Source organism: Pelmatolapia mariae, linkage group LG12 (genome assembly GCF_036321145.2).
Source record: "Pelmatolapia mariae isolate MD_Pm_ZW linkage group LG12, Pm_UMD_F_2, whole genome shotgun sequence".
Classification (NCBI taxonomy): Eukaryota; Metazoa; Chordata; class Actinopteri; order Cichliformes; family Cichlidae; genus Pelmatolapia; species Pelmatolapia mariae.
In genome coordinates this window covers 15,742,067-15,752,287 of record NC_086237.1, presented here as the reverse complement: position 1 = coordinate 15,752,287, position 10,221 = coordinate 15,742,067, and positions in this window count along the sequence as shown.

The window sequence follows — 10,221 nt, the reverse complement described above, 5'->3', positions numbered from 1 at the left end:
AACCAGTATCAGAGTATTTAAATTTACTTAGTGTACGTTTTACTGCCAGCTTTTCAGCAGCCTGATTTAACATTCTCAAACCCAATTTCCTTTTTAAATCTTTTAATTGTGTGCACGTGTGCATTAAACATTTCATTAAGCTGTGAATCAGCCCTCGTTATGCAATCCATCATTTGTAGTTTTAGGTAATCGCAGCTATAAGTGGTTGTTTGCCTCCTATACAACATGCGGAAGTGGTTAGAGGGAGTCAACAGGAGACAGCTGTCTGCTCATTCAGCTAAATAATTCTTTGATATTTCCTTATATTGTAGATTTTCTTATTGTTAGCTTTCCTTATTCTTCTCTGAGAGAGAGAGAGACTAACAGTACTGTGCACAAGTCTTGAGCCACCCTTTCTTTCTGTTTAGCTTCTTGTAATTCTTAAAGTGGAAAACAATAGTTGAGCAATAGTTCTCCAGGATTTCTGATGGTCTTCTTCTTTTTTTATATATTGGCTGCTTTCACACTCGTTTTCAGTCCAGACTTTGTACTTGACCATTTTCAAAAAAATATGATTTTTGTGTTAAGCCACTTTACAGTCATTTAAGCATAAAAAATGCACCTAAGTTAAACAGGCAAATTACCAATGAAACAATCTAAAATTGCATCTTTAAGCAATTTGTTACAAGCAGCCTGTCATCAAAAGAAATAATTTTTTATCATCTCTTTGGTAAAATCTATGAGAATTGTATGGAAGCCTGTTTCTGCTACAACAAAAAAATATATATATCCATAACTCGAAATTTTGACATATTAACTCAAAATTTTGAGAAAAGTAACTCGAAATTTCAAGTTAGCGCTGACAATGAGTAATCTTCATGAATGACATCATTTCCTTGTTACCCGAAAGCTGAAGCCCTGAACTACAAATGCTACAGCTAAGCTACCAGTATTACAATCAGTCAGTCATGAATGCACAAATTGCTGAGTATTTTCAGCGTGGCTTCACAAATGATGAAATCCTTGTGTTATTAGCTGAATCACATGGCATTACTATCAGCAAACATACTCTCGAAAGCGCCAATTTGTTGCTATACATTGGTAGCTCACGATCCGGTTTTGAGTATGCATTCCTCTGCTCTATATCCTTCTGGGTAACAAGAAAATGAAATAATTCACGTAGAATACTGATTGGCAGCGCTAACTTGAAATTTCGAGTTACTTTTCTCAAAATTTCAAGTTAATAAGTCAAAATTTCAGGAAAATAACTCCAAATTTCAAGTTATGGATACTTTTGTTTTGATTCCCAAGAATCTATTAAAACTAGACATAACTCAGCAACTGGATAAGTGAAGGCCAAAAGACTCAGCATCAGGCCTCCAAAAATAAATAATTAAACAACAAAAATCTACAGCAGATTATCCTCAAGAAATAGGGAAAAAAAAATCCAACAAAGTCCTAACACAGGACCTGAGCGATGTATTTGGCCCTTCAGCTGATCCATGAAGTGACCTCAGTGGAAGAGTGGCTGTCAGGAAACCTAAAGGATGGGGACAGGGAGAAAAGACTGAGGTATACCAAATTAACACAAGCACTAGACTGAATGACTAGACTGTTTTGAACGCAAGTATCAAGGAGGTTAGGAGCCGGTGGTTGAAAAATGGTTGAAATTATGAAAGCAGAAAAGCATGGTCAGATTTTCATCCACCGAGCAAGACAATCTAGAAAGCATCTGATTGGCAACAGCTTCCTCTTTCAGCGTGACAATGATCCCAAACATATGGCCAATGCAGTAAAAGCACATGTGGACAGCAAAAACGCAATTGAACACTATCAGTCATGGATCATGGATCAGTCATGGATCAAGATTATTGGAGCAGTGTGGGATCATCTTGACAAAGAAAAGAACAAAAGGCAGAAACATCCAAAGAAGTGCCTTGAATATATTTCAAGAAGTCTGGAGAACTATTACTGAAGACTGCTTAAAGAAATAAGAAGAAAGCATGCCAGAGTTCAGGCTATGTTGAAAGATAAAGGTGGTCATACCAAATACTGACTTTCAGGCTTGTTAGAATTGTTCAAACTCCAATTTTTTCCTTATATACTGTATTTCTATGTGTGTTTGCACATGTTTGCACAAGTCACTGTACCTGTTTCCCAATTTCTGAGCAATTTGAGATAAAGCTAGCTGGATTGTCTTTTTGTTTTTCTTCCACAAGCTATTTGCCATTGCATAACAGCAAAGCAAGGACGTCCTTGTTATGGAACCTCCAGAGACACTACTGAGAGTAAAGACAGCAGCTTCTCCCTCAGCAGCAGGTATTCAGCTCAGCCATGCTGAAATGCCAGAGTCTGGCTGCGTGGTTGGCATGCTGGTCATTCTGTAGAATGAAGTTTGGACCAATAATCATCTGCTTCCTGACTGTATTGTAAGGATAATAATCTAAACGTCTAAAGTGCCTAAAACCTTTGCCCTGTACTGTATATTCTCCATGTCCTATGTTCCAGTTTAATTTAAATAATTACAGGAAACAGTGTTTGCAGGTTTTTAAATTCTTTCCTGAAGTTAAAGAAGCCCTTGGCTTAAGCGTGGCCTTTGGACATCTGAAACCCGACCTGTCCCCATGCATGTACATCAAAACACTGCAAACCAAAATTAAACTTTTAGCTAACTCAGGTGTAAAGTTAGACTTTAGCCACTATAAAGTTGCAACACTTTGGGACGTGGGAGTTTATCCCTCAGCAGTTTAAGTCATTACAACCTCTTTGCTACAGGTTGGAACTTTAGCCCCGAACAATGAACCTGGAGAGCTGATGGAAAAGCCATCTATACTGAGACTGGTTTTATTGCTTTCCAGACCTGCTTTCCCCCCTATGAGGTAATTTTGGAGGAATGTCCCAGAGAGTAAAATAAAAGTCAGGTCAGAGTACTTGACCTGTTTGTTTTGAGCCTAACTCTTGCAACTTTCCTTTTTTGGAAACAAAGCTAAGAAGCTTAAATTTCTTGACTCCTGACTTTACTACTGCGCTAACATCGAGCTTGTAAAAGAACAGTGCTTGTGTCAGCACCCACGGTGTGTATCAAATGAATGTAAGACCTGTCTTGGGGGAAGCCTTCATTGAGGTTGTAAAATTGAGTCACTGACTTGTAGGTGAGGGTACTGTAACCACTGGCTAAAATCGCTCAGTTTCATATTTTACACACTGACAAGGTTCATAGTAGTGTGTGAAATATAACAGCTTAGACTTGTGATAATATACCTAGAAATAAATCCTCCCCAGTTAACAATTTGGTTTAATTCCCGGTAATAAATAAAATAGAGAACATGTATCTCTAGAGTCTTTAAATAAGTCCACAGAAGAAGTGCAAACTGCTTCTGCTGATATCACAGAGAGTGGGTTTTACAGTAGTTTGGCCTGGGACGTTTTCACCAACTGTGGGCAGTACGCAGAGTAGCTGTTTTTCATTAAATTTAAGTCGGATCGTTTGTCATAAACTCAACGGCGCAACATATTTGCGAAAAGGATGGCAAGGCACAAGGAAAAGCTGTGTTAATACTTCACGTTGTTAACCAGATGTGATCAAAGAGGCAAACAGTACATGCTGTAACAGCTTAATTCTGATAAGTCAGTCTGGTATAGGTACTGCTGTTTATTCAAAAGGGGCAATGCATATTAATTCACATAAGCACTTAAATGCATCATGTAAATGTGCCAGATTTAGCCACACAGGCTAAATTTCACATTTTCATATCTAAAATAAAAGACATACCCACATAACACTGAAAACACCTATGTTACTCACTATGACAAAAACATCAGATTTATTGAATTGGACCGTACCGTGAAGAATTATATGCCCATTTTATCTAATGTTTTAATATCCAGTTGGTGCTGCTCAAAAACCCCACTCCTCTCCAAGTGGGATCTCACCGAGGCTCGGCACTTTTTTTGGCCTCTTCAGCTTTGATTTTTGTATCTCTGTTTACTATAAAAGCTCATGTGATCACCGGCCGTTGGTTTATATTTACTGTGGCAACGGATAAGCTCGATCCTGACTGTCAACGTCTGAAAGTCTGAACACGATGTTGTCTCCGGTCGTTGTATGTTTTCATGTTTATGGAGAGGAGGACAGTTGTAATCACTCAGGCCAGAAGTTTTTAAAAGGAGTCAGCTGTTTATACCAAGTATTTGGATAAAGTTCAGCTGTCTGATCACTAATGACATTGACCGGTTTTGACTTTATTTACTAAATACTCCTAGAAAAATGTTGTGCCTCTACCTCAGTGCATTTCTGAAGCGAGGAGTAATGTGTTATGGAAACAAAGATCACTTCCATTTAAAGTCGTGACGTCACGTGTCAAAGGATTTCAGCTTCTTACGGCCTCTGTCTTCATTTGTAGGTACAGCAGAGCTCTAAACTTACACTGCGATTCTTTGAATAGTTAAGTGATTTCCTAAACTTGGGATGCGAGATGTGGCAAAAACAAATATTAAAATTAAGCTGTTTAGTCAAATATGCCACAAAGAGTTTCTCCATTTTCAGGGGATATTGTGTGTGGCGCTTACAAGTGCTAACCGTGCTATATGAGAAGGTTGATGAAATATTTTAGGCTTTAGGTTGCTAACTTCTTCTTTTTTTCTTTTTTTTTTAAGAAGTTGCAACATAATTACCCGAATGTGCTGATTTATTGTCCACAGCTGACTTCCATTTGTCATTCTTTTTTGGTTGTTTATCTCTCTGGTCACTCGCTGCTACGTGTCATTTGCAACAACAAAGAAACAGCAGAGCGGTTGCAGTTCGTTGCCATGGACAGGATTTCATACAACACCCATGAACGGTTATGTCTCATACTAGAGCCATGAGTCTTTGTTGGCTCTGTCCGTGTTGTAAAATGTGGAGAGGACAAGCTAAATATAAATGTGTATTGGATTTCAAGAAGCACGAAATGAACGGTGCTGAGAGGAAAGCCGGAGAGCACACCGTGGCTGGTCCCATGGCACCGTCTGTGATGGATGGCTGTCAGCCCCTCCAGTGCCACCCCATTTCCTGGGGTCACACCACTGGAGGTCATGTCTCTCTGGAAGTCAGCCACCAGAACTCTCAGCTCCATGACGGGAAAAGCTCCGATACATCTTTGAAACTCATAAACTGTCGAATAGAGCCAAAGCAACAAAACGTAAATGTTGCACTAAATGGCTGCCAAGACAAACAATGCTTGTACTGCGGGATGGTGTCTTCGTGGTTTTTTCCAAGACTTCTTCTTGAAAATATACAACATTGACTGACTCTCAGATGTGGTATAGCGTGTCTTTATTGGAACCATATAAGGCCCATTCTTTTCTTATGAGGTAATTCTGTTTGCAGTTATATAGGGGGGGTGTATCCAGTGATGTCACCCCGTAATTTACTCTATGCTCCCTTCACAGATTTGCTGATGGTCTATGTAGTGTCTGACTTCTCATCAGAGGCAGGAAATGACCAGTTATGGCTGCAACTGTTGCTGCTTAAGAAGAGTCCTTAAAGACTTCATTAGTTCTTTTTAAAGCACGGCGACACATGTTCAGCTCTTACTTAACTAAATGATTTAAAAGCAGTGTTAGTACCGTCTAAAATATGAGAGTAGCTTTTTCAAATCATTATGCAACCGGTTGTTCAGAGTCATAACCGCTTTTTCCCCATAGACGCTGAACGGAAGACTTTTGGCTTATCCTGAACCTCTTTGTTGCAAAGCTATTTATAATGTTGATATTTCCATTTCGTCCCGTTCCAGGCTGTAGATGAAATGAATGGAGTGTCGCACTCTGCCAGCTGCAGCTTGCTGGTGTTGATTGCGCTGAATATGTGTAATAAAGTCAACTCTGAAGTTGGAAAGCACCAAGTGTCTACAGACTGGCGACCAGATGTCAAAAACACCTAAAATGAACAGCGTGACCTTTTAAAAAGTCATTTCACAAGTGTGTGATTACAGGCATGGAGCAGAGGGGCATCTGGTTGATAACGAGGGAGTTTTTCCTCCTCACTGTCTCCAAGTGCCTGCTCACAGAGGGTCGTCTGATTGATGGGGCTTCTTTCTAATATTGTAGCATCTTCGCCTTTATGATATAAAGGTCGCCAAGGCAACTGTTGTTGTGATTTGGTGCAATATAAGTAAAGCTGAATTGAACTGACCTATGCTCATATTGGTAAAGTATATTATATATTATAGCAATATGGAATATATTTTGTAAAATTAACAAAACATATGTGTTATGTCTTACTCAGGGAGTAAATCTTGATTTGCAGTCACATGTCTAAGCAACTATATTTCTGTAACCAAAACACCAAAACTTGCATGTAGCATGTGAGTTGTTGCAGGGCTGGGACTGAGGGGGGGGTTAGATGGCTTCTATAGCCTCGGGTGTTCATCTCAGCGTTACTGCCTCTTGCTTTAGGCTGTAAAGCACTTCTTTAGTATCAGTCCTACACAGCATGGGGTGTGTCTAAAAGTCATTGCTGGAGCAAGATTGACAATTACCTATCCTGTCAGGGCTGTAGATCTAAGCAGAGTGATTAGGTAACAACTGTGGGTCTGACCTCACTAATGGTGCAGACACAAAATATCCTGAGGGAGCAAAGAGTGCTTGTGCCGCCAACTATTTAAACTGGCGGGGGTTGCAAGTAAAATAAAAGTCTTTTTATCTGGAGCTTTAAACTAGATATCTACAGACAGCAGAGCCTTTTCTCTCTGCTCACTATCGAGGGGCATACCTGGCTATCTAAGTACTCGATTTATCATGACAAGAGTTCTGTTGTTAAAAGTCTGATTGTTGCCTGCTGTTGCTGAATGTGGCATTAATGAGAGTGGTGTGGTTGAGCTGGAACAGCTGAGCTGAAAGGCTGTAGAGAATAGGCTCATAATTATCACTGGATTTCTCACAGTGAGTTACAGCAGTTACATCATTTATTACTATATTGATTATAGCAGCTTTATAAGTCTCAATGTCTTTGTGTAATTCTCTATAATTATGTAGTTATAGCGGTTACTGAATTATGTGCAATTAAAACAACAAAATTCAGCTCGTGCACGTTACTACTCTTAGTGGTGTGCTGCGTTGCTTTATTTTGCTTGGACCTCTTTGTGCAAGTGGTTATATAAGAGTTTTATTCAATTGAGCCTGGAAAGTCTTTTTTCTAGGAAGAAATGTGAATGTGAGGAAGAAGAAAATCTGGCGTCTGATGTCCTGCTATAATGCCAGGACTGATGTGAATGACATTAAATGTCGAATCGAACCCAAAACAGTAGCCTTTGAGACATTTGTGTAAGAGTGTGTATGTGGTGGTCTTTATTCCTATTTCCTTCTGTAGCAACAAAATGTTTGATTTGGTACAACGCCCCCCCCACTCCCGCTCCCATCTGCAGTCCCGTGGAGTAATGAAAGGAAGCAGGGCTTGGCTGGCAGATTGGGTAGCAGGATGGATGGAACTACTGTGGTGAACTCTGTGGGGATGAAGTCAGTGTCTGGCTCGCATTAAATCTCTACCAGACACATTCAGTCAACCAACAGCTAGATTCCAGCCAACATGCTTAGAACACATGAAGGTGTTAGCCTAGATCAAGACAAGCTGATGTCTCTGTTGCATGTGTTGGAGGAGCGCTGTGGGTGGCTGGAAGAGTGTCCCAGTAATGATATCACTGGCTATTCTACAGAGAGCCACGTGATGTCTTATACAGCGCTGTAAAAGGTAAAGACCAGTTCAAAACTTACTAATGTTCTTGGCAAGCTGTTCACTGACGTGTGCAGGAAATATTGTCAAGCTAGTTGAAAAGAATGATGTCAACGAATATGCCACACAGCGTTTGTGTTTTATTGCCCCAGCGAGAGGAGAGATGGCTTTGAGGGCTTCGCTGGTGCAGACTTTGTAATGCAGGTCGGCGTGAGCTCGTGGACACGTCTGACACGTCTGCCCGAGATATCAGCCTCTGATCATGATTAGCCCTTTTTCCATGCAAAAAAATAAACATATAAATAAATAAATAAATAAACATTTTATCCTTTTTAACAACTGCCTTAGTGAGAGAAAGTTCACTCAGCACCACAAAAAATAAGCTAAAATGTGTGAGTGCACGTGCATTATAAATAACCTTTTAAATACAAAATTACCCAAATTATTATTTATGGACCATGTCTGCATTATTCCACACTTACCTATTTTCCTCTGGCTTACTTTTATAAAGATTTTCTTTTTTTATGTATGTATGCTCATCTGCTGCTATGACAACAAGTAAATATTGCCATGTCATGCTTTTCATCTGTGCACAAGTGGTTTCCAGGAGGGCACAGGGTAATGTTCTGGTTAATACTATACTGCGTATGTATGTTGATTATCACATTTATTGGCAGTACAGCTATATGGAGCAAGAAACTTAAAATGGAAAATAGATTTCAATTTCATAAATTGGTCTCCACACTTGAGTGCTATGCTGACAAAGTATGTGCTAACAAAATGCATTAATGGCTCTCAAGCATGTTGCCAGCATCTTTATATTCACACAGTTACTGCAGTGTGCAGCATGATTACATTTGCATTAGTTGGGCTTTCGGTGACCCTCATCCTCTGTTTCAACTTCATGCACTGATTCGGTGCCAGACAATCTGCTCTAAACTTTACATTTTAAGATGTCTAACAATAATGATGAATATGCAAGCAATACTCAGTGTTTGGTGAATTGGCTCAGACTACACTTTTGCTCATGGACATTCTCCATTACGCTTTTACCAGTAGTTCAGTCGCCACTTCATAGTATTACTCAGTCTCTCCACAGATGCTGGTGACCATATGAATGTGGGACATTAGTCATATTCCTTACTGGTTTGGATTCCAGTTGTGTCTGATGTTAAATAAAAGGGTGTCATTGAAAAAGCAAAAAAAAAAAAAAAAAAATGTCTGGAAAACTTCTTGCACCAACTTTAATGGATACAAGCTCTTTCAACACACACAGAATCAGCCATGCTTTTCTTGCAAATTCTTGAGTTTTTCCTTCAATTACCAATGTTAAACAATTCAAAGTTACTTTCAAGGTATATTTAGCTGTTTTTTGAGGTTATTGAAAAGAAAAAATGATATCGTGCAAGGATTAAATGTATAAATGTAGAATTTTGTGGACCCCGACCCCCCTTACTTTAGAGTTCCCGGTCACAATAGACCAGTCAGTTTTAACAGCTCTTAAATTAACATAACAAACATTTTTCACCAACAAATTCAGTTCAATGGGTCGTTCAGTGGGTCTTTCATTTATTTGGTCATTCAGTGGGCCATTCAGGGGGTCAGAGGCTGAAAGGGGTGGGGGGTGGATTCCCATTCATTTTAAGGTGAATCCAGGTTTTAAGAATACACAGGAACAAATCTGTGGAAACCGAGATGTTGTCCCATCATCTTAAACACAGTGGCCGAGATGGACATGGCCGTTCCATCTAAGTGCGTATTAAGTTTGTGGCGAGGGAACGGCCACATACGCGGTAACCTGCAAAAGAAAACAAGACAAGGAGATAACTCACAGGTAAGAAAACAGAGTTCAGTTGACTGCAATCTGTAATCTACTGCCATCTAGTGGTGAGATTTTACACGCGCTACCTTTAATTATGAATGTTAGACTCTTCAAGGCTACATGAATTGCATTAAATTTAGGTTTGAGTCGTGAAGCTGCTCACGAATTAAACACAAAATCATGAATACAAATACTGAATACAAAACAGCAATTTTGCAAGTCGTTAACTTTGCTGAAAAAAAGCCAAACATTAAGGAAGTTCAACAATATAAACATATACTGGTCAGCCTCTTCTGTTATTCCCTGATATCATTTGTAAAACTTTTCAGAGTCTCTGTCTGCTCACAAAAGAAGGACCAAGTTGAAAAGCTGAATCTGGCAAGTTTTTATTGAGCCAAGTTTTGGTCAGAAGAAAGCAACAATTCCTTATCTGCTTTCAGTCTTAGCCAGAGAAAGTCTAATTTATTGTCCATGGAGCTAAAGCTGGCTCAGTCAGTGTACCATAAAAAGTACTTTGAGTGTAATATTTGGAGGTAAAATGGTAACATATTATTGCCTTAACTCTTTTGTTGCCGTTTCTGGACAGTTGAACTAGATATAAAAACACAGCATTGACACATTATCAGCTTATAAAAAAATGTATTATCAAACCAGTGCTTGCTCGCACACCCTACAGATGGCGAGAAATGTGAAATATTAAAACCACTTGTCT